General features: G+C 45.8%; 24 non-coding genes across 24 annotated transcripts; all 24 read right to left on the bottom strand.

The window, feature by feature from the left end:
- Window positions 1–627: 627 nt before the first annotated feature.
- trnah-gug (transfer RNA histidin (anticodon GUG)) lies at window positions 628–699 on the bottom strand. Its single transcript has one exon. It is a non-coding gene; the product is annotated as a tRNA-His (tRNA).
- Window positions 700–1,041: 342 nt separating this feature from the next.
- On the bottom strand, window positions 1,042–1,114 carry trnam-cau (transfer RNA methionine (anticodon CAU)). Its single transcript has one exon. It is a non-coding gene; the product is annotated as a tRNA-Met (tRNA).
- A 346-nt stretch (window positions 1,115–1,460) lies between these two features.
- Window positions 1,461–1,533, bottom strand: trnar-acg (transfer RNA arginine (anticodon ACG)). Its single transcript has one exon. It is a non-coding gene; the product is annotated as a tRNA-Arg (tRNA).
- A 632-nt stretch (window positions 1,534–2,165) lies between these two features.
- trnah-gug (transfer RNA histidin (anticodon GUG)) lies at window positions 2,166–2,237 on the bottom strand. Its single transcript has one exon. It is a non-coding gene; the product is annotated as a tRNA-His (tRNA).
- A 342-nt stretch (window positions 2,238–2,579) lies between these two features.
- On the bottom strand, window positions 2,580–2,652 carry trnam-cau (transfer RNA methionine (anticodon CAU)). Its single transcript has one exon. It is a non-coding gene; the product is annotated as a tRNA-Met (tRNA).
- A 346-nt stretch (window positions 2,653–2,998) lies between these two features.
- Window positions 2,999–3,071, bottom strand: trnar-acg (transfer RNA arginine (anticodon ACG)). Its single transcript has one exon. It is a non-coding gene; the product is annotated as a tRNA-Arg (tRNA).
- Window positions 3,072–3,703: 632 nt separating this feature from the next.
- On the bottom strand, window positions 3,704–3,775 carry trnah-gug (transfer RNA histidin (anticodon GUG)). Its single transcript has one exon. It is a non-coding gene; the product is annotated as a tRNA-His (tRNA).
- Window positions 3,776–4,117: 342 nt separating this feature from the next.
- Window positions 4,118–4,190, bottom strand: trnam-cau (transfer RNA methionine (anticodon CAU)). The gene has a single exon. It is a non-coding gene; the product is annotated as a tRNA-Met (tRNA).
- A 346-nt stretch (window positions 4,191–4,536) lies between these two features.
- On the bottom strand, window positions 4,537–4,609 carry trnar-acg (transfer RNA arginine (anticodon ACG)). The gene has a single exon. It is a non-coding gene; the product is annotated as a tRNA-Arg (tRNA).
- Window positions 4,610–5,241: 632 nt separating this feature from the next.
- On the bottom strand, window positions 5,242–5,313 carry trnah-gug (transfer RNA histidin (anticodon GUG)). Its single transcript has one exon. It is a non-coding gene; the product is annotated as a tRNA-His (tRNA).
- Window positions 5,314–5,655: 342 nt separating this feature from the next.
- Window positions 5,656–5,728, bottom strand: trnam-cau (transfer RNA methionine (anticodon CAU)). The gene has a single exon. It is a non-coding gene; the product is annotated as a tRNA-Met (tRNA).
- Window positions 5,729–6,074: 346 nt separating this feature from the next.
- Window positions 6,075–6,147, bottom strand: trnar-acg (transfer RNA arginine (anticodon ACG)). The gene has a single exon. It is a non-coding gene; the product is annotated as a tRNA-Arg (tRNA).
- Window positions 6,148–6,779: 632 nt separating this feature from the next.
- trnah-gug (transfer RNA histidin (anticodon GUG)) lies at window positions 6,780–6,851 on the bottom strand. The gene has a single exon. It is a non-coding gene; the product is annotated as a tRNA-His (tRNA).
- Window positions 6,852–7,193: 342 nt separating this feature from the next.
- trnam-cau (transfer RNA methionine (anticodon CAU)) lies at window positions 7,194–7,266 on the bottom strand. The gene has a single exon. It is a non-coding gene; the product is annotated as a tRNA-Met (tRNA).
- A 346-nt stretch (window positions 7,267–7,612) lies between these two features.
- Window positions 7,613–7,685, bottom strand: trnar-acg (transfer RNA arginine (anticodon ACG)). Its single transcript has one exon. It is a non-coding gene; the product is annotated as a tRNA-Arg (tRNA).
- A 632-nt stretch (window positions 7,686–8,317) lies between these two features.
- trnah-gug (transfer RNA histidin (anticodon GUG)) lies at window positions 8,318–8,389 on the bottom strand. The gene has a single exon. It is a non-coding gene; the product is annotated as a tRNA-His (tRNA).
- Window positions 8,390–8,731: 342 nt separating this feature from the next.
- Window positions 8,732–8,804, bottom strand: trnam-cau (transfer RNA methionine (anticodon CAU)). Its single transcript has one exon. It is a non-coding gene; the product is annotated as a tRNA-Met (tRNA).
- A 346-nt stretch (window positions 8,805–9,150) lies between these two features.
- Window positions 9,151–9,223, bottom strand: trnar-acg (transfer RNA arginine (anticodon ACG)). The gene has a single exon. It is a non-coding gene; the product is annotated as a tRNA-Arg (tRNA).
- Window positions 9,224–9,855: 632 nt separating this feature from the next.
- On the bottom strand, window positions 9,856–9,927 carry trnah-gug (transfer RNA histidin (anticodon GUG)). The gene has a single exon. It is a non-coding gene; the product is annotated as a tRNA-His (tRNA).
- Window positions 9,928–10,269: 342 nt separating this feature from the next.
- On the bottom strand, window positions 10,270–10,342 carry trnam-cau (transfer RNA methionine (anticodon CAU)). Its single transcript has one exon. It is a non-coding gene; the product is annotated as a tRNA-Met (tRNA).
- A 346-nt stretch (window positions 10,343–10,688) lies between these two features.
- On the bottom strand, window positions 10,689–10,761 carry trnar-acg (transfer RNA arginine (anticodon ACG)). The gene has a single exon. It is a non-coding gene; the product is annotated as a tRNA-Arg (tRNA).
- A 632-nt stretch (window positions 10,762–11,393) lies between these two features.
- On the bottom strand, window positions 11,394–11,465 carry trnah-gug (transfer RNA histidin (anticodon GUG)). The gene has a single exon. It is a non-coding gene; the product is annotated as a tRNA-His (tRNA).
- Window positions 11,466–11,807: 342 nt separating this feature from the next.
- On the bottom strand, window positions 11,808–11,880 carry trnam-cau (transfer RNA methionine (anticodon CAU)). Its single transcript has one exon. It is a non-coding gene; the product is annotated as a tRNA-Met (tRNA).
- Window positions 11,881–12,226: 346 nt separating this feature from the next.
- Window positions 12,227–12,299, bottom strand: trnar-acg (transfer RNA arginine (anticodon ACG)). The gene has a single exon. It is a non-coding gene; the product is annotated as a tRNA-Arg (tRNA).
- Window positions 12,300–12,716: the final 417 nt, after the last annotated feature.

Raw genomic sequence — 12,716 nt, 5'->3', positions numbered from 1 at the left:
CGCAGGAAGAGGGATGGACTCTGGAGGACCTTCCCGCCTATGTCTCATGAAACTGATTCATTCAACTCCAAAGCCAAGTACAATCTCAACTTGTGTTGTGGTCTTCAGGATGTTCTCTGCTTTACTCAGCTCGTAAAAGCAGACACAAGAAGATTCCCATACTTGAGTCCAACTCTGCCCGCCTGGGTGAAAACCAGGAATACTAAACGCTAGACCGTATGGAACACTGAAGAGTAATGTATGGAAGGTGTGGGTCTAGTACATGTCCAGATCTGCTCTCGTTCAAGGTTGCCTTTTTTGAACAGAGAAACGTTTGCCCTGGCTAGTGTCATGACCAGCGGATGGAAGATGGTACCATTCATTTGGCCTATAAATTGGCATTTCCGACTCATAACTTTGCCTTGATATTTTGAATTCTTTGGAAAGTCCCGATGAAATGCAAATAGCAGAGACTAATTCAAAAGTCACCAGATAATGGGCGCCCCTGATCAAATCCCAAGGAAAAGATTAGACATGAATTCAAACGACTCTCTCCACATCCTAAGCACCAAACCTTGTACCCGTTCTACCCTAAAGGATTCCAAAGAAAAGCGTGCGATCAATAGCCAGCCGTACACTGAAAAGGCTTGCCGTGACCCGGATTCGAACCGGGGTTGCTGCGGCCACAACGCAGAGTACTAACCACTATACGATCACGGCTCCTCACCCGTCACAGACTGTAGCGATCAAACGGCATGTGGCCATTTCTACATCAGAGGACAAGTATCCATATGTTGCGGAAGAGTATTGTCTATATAATAATCAAAGCCCACGCTCTTATGGTCCAGTTTATCGTCTTTGTGGAAGAGTTGCACAGATGAGTGAAATGCAGGATCGGATACGTGTTGTCATGTTTCTGGCTTGTGTGATTAACTCTGCAAGGACCAGCATGAAGAACCAACACAGAGCTTGTGAAGGCAGAGAACGGAGCTTGCACACTTTGTTAAAAATGCAAGCAAGACCAGAGCTTAAGGGCATGCATCTGATTTTAAAAGAGCAACCTGCCCCGTGTGAGGATCGAACTCACGACCTTCAGATTATGAGACTGACGCGCTACCTACTGCGCTAACGAGGCACTCATCCCAGACGGGCAAAAAAATATCACTGCCTCATACAATTGCAGCCATCTCTACACTTTTGCAAGAACAGCTGGAAAGGAGTGTTTGGCTACTCGGCTAAGACAACAAAACCACCCACAGGTTAACTCAGCTTTGTCTGAATATGCACCGTTAAACGTTTCTTACTAGAAATACTGCTGAAAGAAAAGTGCAAAATTCACAACTTTGCGCAAATACAATGGAGCACTCATGTTTTCGGCTGTGTGAAAATCTAGGCAGCTTTACCCATGCTTGAACCTCTAGGGAGCCAATGAAAATCAAACAAGTTCCCAAATGGCAAAAAGTAATGAATGAAAAGGTTGCCGAGCCAGCCAGGAGTCGAACCTAGAATCTTCTGATCCGTAGTCAGACGCGTTATCCATTGCGCCACTGGCCCACTGCCGCAGGAAGAGGGATGGACTCTGGAGGACCTTCCCGCCTATGTCTCATGAAACTGATTCATTCAACTCCAAAGCCAAGTACAATCTCAACTTGTGTTGTGGTCTTCAGGATGTTCTCTGCTTTACTCAGCTCGTAAAAGCAGACACAAGAAGATTCCCATACTTGAGTCCAACTCTGCCCGCCTGGGTGAAAACCAGGAATACTAAACGCTAGACCGTATGGAACACTGAAGAGTAATGTATGGAAGGTGTGGGTCTAGTACATGTCCAGATCTGCTCTCGTTCAAGGTTGCCTTTTTTGAACAGAGAAACGTTTGCCCTGGCTAGTGTCATGACCAGCGGATGGAAGATAGTACCATTCATTTGGCCTATGAATTGGCATTTCCGACTCATAACTTTGCCTTGATATTTTGAATTCTTTGGAAAGTCCCGATGAAATGCAAATAGCAGAGACTAATTCAAAAGTCACCAGATAATGGGCGCCCCTGATCAAATCCCAAGGAAAAGATTAGACATGAATTCAAACGACTCTCTCCACATCCTAAGCACCAAACCTTGTACCCGTTCTACCCTAAAGGATTCCAAAGAAAAGCGTGCGATCAATAGCCAGCCGTACACTGAAAGGGCTTGCCGTGACCCGGATTCGAACCGGGGTTGCTGCGGCCACAACGCAGAGTACTAACCACTATACGATCACGGCTCCTCACCCGTCACAGACTGTAGCAATCAAACGGCATGTGGCCATTTCTACATCAGAGGACAAGTATCCATATGTTGCGGAAGAGTATTGTCTATATAATAATCAAAGCCCACGCTCTTATGGTCCAGTTTATCGTCTTTGTGGAAGAGTTGCACAGATGAGTGAAATGCAGGATCGGATACGTGTTGTCATGTTTCTGGCTTGTGTGATTAACTCTGCAAGGACCAGCATGAAGAACCAACACAGAGCTTGTGAAGGCAGAGAACGGAGCTTGCACACTTTGTTAAAAATGCAAGCAAGACCAGAGCTTAAGGGCATGCATCTGATTTTAAAAGAGCAACCTGCCCCGTGTGAGGATCGAACTCACGACCTTCAGATTATGAGACTGACGCGCTACCTACTGCGCTAACGAGGCACTCATCCCAGACGGGCAAAAAAATATCACTGCCTCATACAATTGCAGCCATCTCTACACTTTTGCGAGAACAGCTGGAAAGGAGTGTTTGGCTACTCGGCTAAGACAACAAAACCACCCACAGGTTAACTCAGCTTTGTCTGAATATGCACCGTTAAACGTTTCTTACTAGAAATACTGCTGAAAGAAAAGTGCAAAATTCACAACTTTGCGCAAATACAATGGAGCACTCATGTTTTCGGCTGTGTGAAAATCTAGGCAGCTTTACCCATGCTTGAACCTCTAGGGAGCCAATGAAAATCAAACAAGTTCCCAAATGGCAAAAAGTAATGAATGAAAAGGTTGCCGAGCCAGCCAGGAGTCGAACCTAGAATCTTCTGATCCGTAGTCAGACGCGTTATCCATTGCGCCACTGGCCCACTGCCGCAGGAAGAGGGATGGACTCTGGAGGACCTTCCCGCCTATGTCTCATGAAACTGATTCATTCAACTCCAAAGCCAAGTACAATCTCAACTTGTGTTGTGGTCTTCAGGATGTTCTCTGCTTTACTCAGCTCGTAAAAGCAGACACAAGAAGATTCCCATACTTGAGTCCAACTCTGCCCGCCTGGGTGAAAACCAGGAATACTAAACGCTAGACCGTATGGAACACTGAAGAGTAATGTATGGAAGGTGTGGGTCTAGTACATGTCCAGATCTGCTCTCGTTCAAGGTTGCCTTTTTTGAACAGAGAAACGTTTGCCCTGGCTAGTGTCATGACCAGCGGATGGAAGATGGTACCATTCATTTGGCCTATAAATTGGCATTTCCGACTCATAACTTTGCCTTGATATTTTGAATTCTTTGGAAAGTCCCGATGAAATGCAAATAGCAGAGACTAATTCAAAAGTCACCAGATAATGGGCGCCCCTGATCAAATCCCAAGGAAAAGATTAGACATGAATTCAAACGACTCTCTCCACATCCTAAGCACCAAACCTTGTACCCGTTCTACCCTAAAGGATTCCAAAGAAAAGCGTGCGATCAATAGCCAGCCGTACACTGAAAAGGCTTGCCGTGACCCGGATTCGAACCGGGGTTGCTGCGGCCACAACGCAGAGTACTAACCACTATACGATCACGGCTCCTCACCCGTCACAGACTGTAGCAATCAAACGGCATGTGGCCATTTCTACATCAGAGGACAAGTATCCATATGTTGCGGAAGAGTATTGTCTATATAATAATCAAAGCCCACGCTCTTATGGTCCAGTTTATCGTCTTTGTGGAAGAGTTGCACAGATGAGTGAAATGCAGGATCGGATACGTGTTGTCATGTTTCTGGCTTGTGTGATTAACTCTGCAAGGACCAGCATGAAGAACCAACACAGAGCTTGTGAAGGCAGAGAACGGAGCTTGCACACTTTGTTAAAAATGCAAGCAAGACCAGAGCTTAAGGGCATGCATCTGATTTTAAAAGAGCAACCTGCCCCGTGTGAGGATCGAACTCACGACCTTCAGATTATGAGACTGACGCGCTACCTACTGCGCTAACGAGGCACTCATCCCAGACGGGCAAAAAAATATCACTGCCTCATACAATTGCAGCCATCTCTACACTTTTGCAAGAACAGCTGGAAAGGAGTGTTTGGCTACTCGGCTAAGACAACAAAACCACCCACAGGTTAACTCAGCTTTGTCTGAATATGCACCGTTAAACGTTTCTTACTAGAAATACTGCTGAAAGAAAAGTGCAAAATTCACAACTTTGCGCAAATACAATGGAGCACTCATGTTTTCGGCTGTGTGAAAATCTAGGCAGCTTTACCCATGCTTGAACCTCTAGGGAGCCAATGAAAATCAAACAAGTTCCCAAATGGCAAAAAGTAATGAATGAAAAGGTTGCCGAGCCAGCCAGGAGTCGAACCTAGAATCTTCTGATCCGTAGTCAGACGCGTTATCCATTGCGCCACTGGCCCACTGCCGCAGGAAGAGGGATGGACTCTGGAGGACCTTCCCGCCTATGTCTCATGAAACTGATTCATTCAACTCCAAAGCCAAGTACAATCTCAACTTGTGTTGTGGTCTTCAGGATGTTCTCTGCTTTACTCAGCTCGTAAAAGCAGACACAAGAAGATTCCCATACTTGAGTCCAACTCTGCCCGCCTGGGTGAAAACCAGGAATACTAAACGCTAGACCGTATGGAACACTGAAGAGTAATGTATGGAAGGTGTGGGTCTAGTACATGTCCAGATCTGCTCTCGTTCAAGGTTGCCTTTTTTGAACAGAGAAACGTTTGCCCTGGCTAGTGTCATGACCAGCGGATGGAAGATAGTACCATTCATTTGGCCTATGAATTGGCATTTCCGACTCATAACTTTGCCTTGATATTTTGAATTCTTTGGAAAGTCCCGATGAAATGCAAATAGCAGAGACTAATTCAAAAGTCACCAGATAATGGGCGCCCCTGATCAAATCCCAAGGAAAAGATTAGACATGAATTCAAACGACTCTCTCCACATCCTAAGCACCAAACCTTGTACCCGTTCTACCCTAAAGGATTCCAAAGAAAAGCGTGCGATCAATAGCCAGCCGTACACTGAAAGGGCTTGCCGTGACCCGGATTCGAACCGGGGTTGCTGCGGCCACAACGCAGAGTACTAACCACTATACGATCACGGCTCCTCACCCGTCACAGACTGTAGCAATCAAACGGCATGTGGCCATTTCTACATCAGAGGACAAGTATCCATATGTTGCGGAAGAGTATTGTCTATATAATAATCAAAGCCCACGCTCTTATGGTCCAGTTTATCGTCTTTGTGGAAGAGTTGCACAGATGAGTGAAATGCAGGATCGGATACGTGTTGTCATGTTTCTGGCTTGTGTGATTAACTCTGCAAGGACCAGCATGAAGAACCAACACAGAGCTTGTGAAGGCAGAGAACGGAGCTTGCACACTTTGTTAAAAATGCAAGCAAGACCAGAGCTTAAGGGCATGCATCTGATTTTAAAAGAGCAACCTGCCCCGTGTGAGGATCGAACTCACAACCTTCAGATTATGAGACTGACGCGCTACATACTGCGCTAACGAGGCACTCATCCCAGACGGGCAAAAAAATATCACTGCCTCATACAATTGCAGCCATCTCTACACTTTTGCGAGAACAGCTGGAAAGGAGTGTTTGGCTACTCGGCTAAGACAACAAAACCACCCACAGGTTAACTCAGCTTTGTCTGAATATGCACCGTTAAACGTTTCTTACTAGAAATACTGCTGAAAGAAAAGTGCAAAATTCACAACTTTGCGCAAATACAATGGAGCACTCATGTTTTCGGCTGTGTGAAAATCTAGGCAGCTTTACCCATGCTTGAACCTCTAGGGAGCCAATGAAAATCAAACAAGTTCCCAAATGGCAAAAAGTAATGAATGAAAAGGTTGCCGAGCCAGCCAGGAGTCGAACCTAGAATCTTCTGATCCGTAGTCAGACGCGTTATCCATTGCGCCACTGGCCCACTGCCGCAGGAAGAGGGATGGACTCTGGAGGACCTTCCCGCCTATGTCTCATGAAACTGATTCATTCAACTCCAAAGCCAAGTACAATCTCAACTTGTGTTGTGGTCTTCAGGATGTTCTCTGCTTTACTCAGCTCGTAAAAGCAGACACAAGAAGATTCCCATACTTGAGTCCAACTCTGCCCGCCTGGGTGAAAACCAGGAATACTAAACGCTAGACCGTATGGAACACTGAAGAGTAATGTATGGAAGGTGTGGGTCTAGTACATGTCCAGATCTGCTCTCGTTCAAGGTTGCCTTTTTTGAACAGAGAAACGTTTGCCCTGGCTAGTGTCATGACCAGCGGATGGAAGATGGTACCATTCATTTGGCCTATAAATTGGCATTTCCGACTCATAACTTTGCCTTGATATTTTGAATTCTTTGGAAAGTCCCGATGAAATGCAAATAGCAGAGACTAATTCAAAAGTCACCAGATAATGGGCGCCCCTGATCAAATCCCAAGGAAAAGATTAGACATGAATTCAAACGACTCTCTCCACATCCTAAGCACCAAACCTTGTACCCGTTCTACCCTAAAGGATTCCAAAGAAAAGCGTGCGATCAATAGCCAGCCGTACACTGAAAAGGCTTGCCGTGACCCGGATTCGAACCGGGGTTGCTGCGGCCACAACGCAGAGTACTAACCACTATACGATCACGGCTCCTCACCCGTCACAGACTGTAGCAATCAAACGGCATGTGGCCATTTCTACATCAGAGGACAAGTATCCATATGTTGCGGAAGAGTATTGTCTATATAATAATCAAAGCCCACGCTCTTATGGTCCAGTTTATCGTCTTTGTGGAAGAGTTGCACAGATGAGTGAAATGCAGGATCGGATACGTGTTGTCATGTTTCTGGCTTGTGTGATTAACTCTGCAAGGACCAGCATGAAGAACCAACACAGAGCTTGTGAAGGCAGAGAACGGAGCTTGCACACTTTGTTAAAAATGCAAGCAAGACCAGAGCTTAAGGGCATGCATCTGATTTTAAAAGAGCAACCTGCCCCGTGTGAGGATCGAACTCACGACCTTCAGATTATGAGACTGACGCGCTACCTACTGCGCTAACGAGGCACTCATCCCAGACGGGCAAAAAAATATCACTGCCTCATACAATTGCAGCCATCTCTACACTTTTGCGAGAACAGCTGGAAAGGAGTGTTTGGCTACTCGGCTAAGACAACAAAACCACCCACAGGTTAACTCAGCTTTGTCTGAATATGCACCGTTAAACGTTTCTTACTAGAAATACTGCTGAAAGAAAAGTGCAAAATTCACAACTTTGCGCAAATACAATGGAGCACTCATGTTTTCGGCTGTGTGAAAATCTAGGCAGCTTTACCCATGCTTGAACCTCTAGGGAGCCAATGAAAATCAAACAAGTTCCCAAATGGCAAAAAGTAATGAATGAAAAGGTTGCCGAGCCAGCCAGGAGTCGAACCTAGAATCTTCTGATCCGTAGTCAGACGCGTTATCCATTGCGCCACTGGCCCACTGCCGCAGGAAGAGGGATGGACTCTGGAGGACCTTCCCGCCTATGTCTCATGAAACTGATTCATTCAACTCCAAAGCCAAGTACAATCTCAACTTGTGTTGTGGTCTTCAGGATGTTCTCTGCTTTACTCAGCTCGTAAAAGCAGACACAAGAAGATTCCCATACTTGAGTCCAACTCTGCCCGCCTGGGTGAAAACCAGGAATACTAAACGCTAGACCGTATGGAACACTGAAGAGTAATGTATGGAAGGTGTGGGTCTAGTACATGTCCAGATCTGCTCTCGTTCAAGGTTGCCTTTTTTGAACAGAGAAACGTTTGCCCTGGCTAGTGTCATGACCAGCGGATGGAAGATGGTACCATTCATTTGGCCTATAAATTGGCATTTCCGACTCATAACTTTGCCTTGATATTTTGAATTCTTTGGAAAGTCCCGATGAAATGCAAATAGCAGAGACTAATTCAAAAGTCACCAGATAATGGGCGCCCCTGATCAAATCCCAAGGAAAAGATTAGACATGAATTCAAACGACTCTCTCCACATCCTAAGCACCAAACCTTGTACCCGTTCTACCCTAAAGGATTCCAAAGAAAAGCGTGCGATCAATAGCCAGCCGTACACTGAAAGGGCTTGCCGTGACCCGGATTCGAACCGGGGTTGCTGCGGCCACAACGCAGAGTACTAACCACTATACGATCACGGCTCCTCACCCGTCACAGACTGTAGCAATCAAACGGCATGTGGCCATTTCTACATCAGAGGACAAGTATCCATATGTTGCGGAAGAGTATTGTCTATATAATAATCAAAGCCCACGCTCTTATGGTCCAGTTTATCGTCTTTGTGGAAGAGTTGCACAGATGAGTGAAATGCAGGATCGGATACGTGTTGTCATGTTTCTGGCTTGTGTGATTAACTCTGCAAGGACCAGCATGAAGAACCAACACAGAGCTTGTGAAGGCAGAGAACGGAGCTTGCACACTTTGTTAAAAATGCAAGCAAGACCAGAGCTTAAGGGCATGCATCTGATTTTAAAAGAGCAACCTGCCCCGTGTGAGGATCGAACTCACGACCTTCAGATTATGAGACTGACGCGCTACCTACTGCGCTAACGAGGCACTCATGCAAGACGGGCAAAAAAATATCACTGCCTCATACAATTGCAGCCATCTCTACACTTTTGCGAGAACAGCTGGAAAGGAGTGTTTGGCTACTCGGCTAAGACAACAAAACCACCCACAGGTTAACTCAGCTTTGTCTGAATATGCACCGTTAAACGTTTCTTACTAGAAATACTGCTGAAAGAAAAGTGCAAAATTCACAACTTTGCGCAAATACAATGGAGCACTCATGTTTTCGGCTGTGTGAAAATCTAGGCAGCTTTACCCATGCTTGAACCTCTAGGGAGCCAATGAAAATCAAACAAGTTCCCAAATGGCAAAAAGTAATGAATGAAAAGGTTGCCGAGCCAGCCAGGAGTCGAACCTAGAATCTTCTGATCCGTAGTCAGACGCGTTATCCATTGCGCCACTGGCCCACTGCCGCAGGAAGAGGGATGGACTCTGGAGGACCTTCCCGCCTATGTCTCATGAAACTGATTCATTCAACTCCAAAGCCAAGTACAATCTCAACTTGTGTTGTGGTCTTCAGGATGTTCTCTGCTTTACTCAGCTCGTAAAAGCAGACACAAGAAGATTCCCATACTTGAGTCCAACTCTGCCCGCCTGGGTGAAAACCAGGAATACTAAACGCTAGACCGTATGGAACACTGAAGAGTAATGTATGGAAGGTGTGGGTCTAGTACATGTCCAGATCTGCTCTCGTTCAAGGTTGCCTTTTTTGAACAGAGAAACGTTTGCCCTGGCTAGTGTCATGACCAGCGGATGGAAGATGGTACCATTCATTTGGCCTATAAATTGGCATTTCCGACTCATAACTTTGCCTTGATATTTTGAATTCTTTGGAAAGTCCCGATGAAATGCAAATAGCAGAGACTAATTCAAAAGTCACCAGATAATGGGCGCCCCTGATCAAATCCCAAGGAAAAGATTAGACATGAATTCAAACGACTCTCTCCACATCCTAAGCACCAAACCTTGTACCCGTTCTACCCTAAAGGATTCCAAAGAAAAGCGTGCGATCAATAGCCAGCCGTACACTGAAAAGGCTTGCCGTGACCCGGATTCGAACCGGGGTTGCTGCGGCCACAACGCAGAGTACTAACCACTATACGATCACGGCTCCTCACCCGTCACAGACTGTAGCGATCAAACGGCATGTGGCCATTTCTACATCAGAGGACAAGTATCCATATGTTGCGGAAGAGTATTGTCTATATAATAATCAAAGCCCACGCTCTTATGGTCCAGTTTATCGTCTTTGTGGAAGAGTTGCACAGATGAGTGAAATGCAGGATCGGATACGTGTTGTCATGTTTCTGGCTTGTGTGATTAACTCTGCAAGGACCAGCATGAAGAACCAACACAGAGCTTGTGAAGGCAGAGAACGGAGCTTGCACACTTTGTTAAAAATGCAAGCAAGACCAGAGCTTAAGGGCATGCATCTGATTTTAAAAGAGCAACCTGCCCCGTGTGAGGATCGAACTCACGACCTTCAGATTATGAGACTGACGCGCTACCTACTGCGCTAACGAGGCACTCATCCCAGACGGGCAAAAAAATATCACTGCCTCATACAATTGCAGCCATCTCTACACTTTTGCAAGAACAGCTGGAAAGGAGTGTTTGGCTACTCGGCTAAGACAACAAAACCACCCACAGGTTAACTCAGCTTTGTCTGAATATGCACCGTTAAACGTTTCTTACTAGAAATACTGCTGAAAGAAAAGTGCAAAATTCACAACTTTGCGCAAATACAATGGAGCACTCATGTTTTCGGCTGTGTGAAAATCTAGGCAGCTTTACCCATGCTTGAACCTCTAGGGAGCCAATGAAAATCAAACAAGTTCCCAAATGGCAAAAAGTAATGAATGAAAAGGTTGCCGAGCCAGCCAGGAGTCGAACCTAGAATCTTCTGATCCGTAGTCAGACGCGTTATCCATTGCGCCACTGGCCCACTGCCGCAGGAAGAGGGATGGACTCTGGAGGACCTTCCCGCCTATGTCTCATGAAACTGATTCATTCAACTCCAAAGCCAAGTACAATCTCAACTTGTGTTGTGGTCTTCAGGATGTTCTCTGCTTTACTCAGCTCGTAAAAGCAGACACAAGAAGATTCCCATACTTGAGTCCAACTCTGCCCGCCTGGGTGAAAACCAGGAATACTAAACGCTAGACCGTATGGAACACTGAAGAGTAATGTATGGAAGGTGTGGGTCTAGTACATGTCCAGATCTGCTCTCGTTCAAGGTTGCCTTTTTTGAACAGAGAAACGTTTGCCCTGGCTAGTGTCATGACCAGCGGATGGAAGATAGTACCATTCATTTGGCCTATGAATTGGCATTTCCGACTCATAACTTTGCCTTGATATTTTGAATTCTTTGGAAAGTCCCGATGAAATGCAAATAGCAGAGACTAATTCAAAAGTCACCAGATAATGGGCGCCCCTGATCAAATCCCAAGGAAAAGATTAGACATGAATTCAAACGACTCTCTCCACATCCTAAGCACCAAACCTTGTACCCGTTCTACCCTAAAGGATTCCAAAGAAAAGCGTGCGATCAATAGCCAGCCGTACACTGAAAGGGCTTGCCGTGACCCGGATTCGAACCGGGGTTGCTGCGGCCACAACGCAGAGTACTAACCACTATACGATCACGGCTCCTCACCCGTCACAGACTGTAGCAATCAAACGGCATGTGGCCATTTCTACATCAGAGGACAAGTATCCATATGTTGCGGAAGAGTATTGTCTATATAATAATCAAAGCCCACGCTCTTATGGTCCAGTTTATCGTCTTTGTGGAAGAGTTGCACAGATGAGTGAAATGCAGGATCGGATACGTGTTGTCATGTTTCTGGCTTGTGTGATTAACTCTGCAAGGACCAGCATGAAGAACCAACACAGAGCTTGTGAAGGCAGAGAACGGAGCTTGCACACTTTGTTAAAAATGCAAGCAAGACCAGAGCTTAAGGGCATGCATCTGATTTTAAAAGAGCAACCTGCCCCGTGTGAGGATCGAACTCACGACCTTCAGATTATGAGACTGACGCGCTACCTACTGCGCTAACGAGGCACTCATCCCAGACGGGCAAAAAAATATCACTGCCTCATACAATTGCAGCCATCTCTACACTTTTGCGAGAACAGCTGGAAAGGAGTGTTTGGCTACTCGGCTAAGACAACAAAACCACCCACAGGTTAACTCAGCTTTGTCTGAATATGCACCGTTAAACGTTTCTTACTAGAAATACTGCTGAAAGAAAAGTGCAAAATTCACAACTTTGCGCAAATACAATGGAGCACTCATGTTTTCGGCTGTGTGAAAATCTAGGCAGCTTTACCCATGCTTGAACCTCTAGGGAGCCAATGAAAATCAAACAAGTTCCCAAATGGCAAAAAGTAATGAATGAAAAGGTTGCCGAGCCAGCCAGGAGTCGAACCTAGAATCTTCTGATCCGTAGTCAGACGCGTTATCCATTGCGCCACTGGCCCACTGCCGCAGGAAGAGGGATGGACTCTGGAGGACCTTCCCGCCTATGTCTCATGAAACTGATTCATTCAACTCCAAAGCCAAGTACAATCTCAACTTGTGTTGTGGTCTTCAGGATGTTCTCTGCTTTACTCAGCTCGTAAAAGCAGACACAAGAAGATTCCCATACTTGAGTCCAACTCTGCCCGCCTGGGTGAAAACCAGGAATACTAAACGCTAGACCGTATGGAACACTGAAGAGTAATGTATGGAAGGTGTGGGTCTAGTACATGTCCAGATCTGCTCTCGTTCAAGGTTGCCTTTTTTGAACAGAGAAACGTTTGCCCTGGCTAGTGTCATGACCAGCGGATGGAAGATGGTACCATTCATTTGGCCTATAAATTGGCATTTCCGACTCATAACTTTGCCTTGATATTTTG

This window comes from Salminus brasiliensis, chromosome 9 (genome assembly GCF_030463535.1).
Source record: "Salminus brasiliensis chromosome 9, fSalBra1.hap2, whole genome shotgun sequence".
NCBI classification, from domain to species: Eukaryota; Metazoa; Chordata; class Actinopteri; order Characiformes; family Bryconidae; genus Salminus; species Salminus brasiliensis.
Note: the sequence above shows the minus strand (reverse complement) of the source record. Positions and strands in the feature narration are given on the sequence as shown.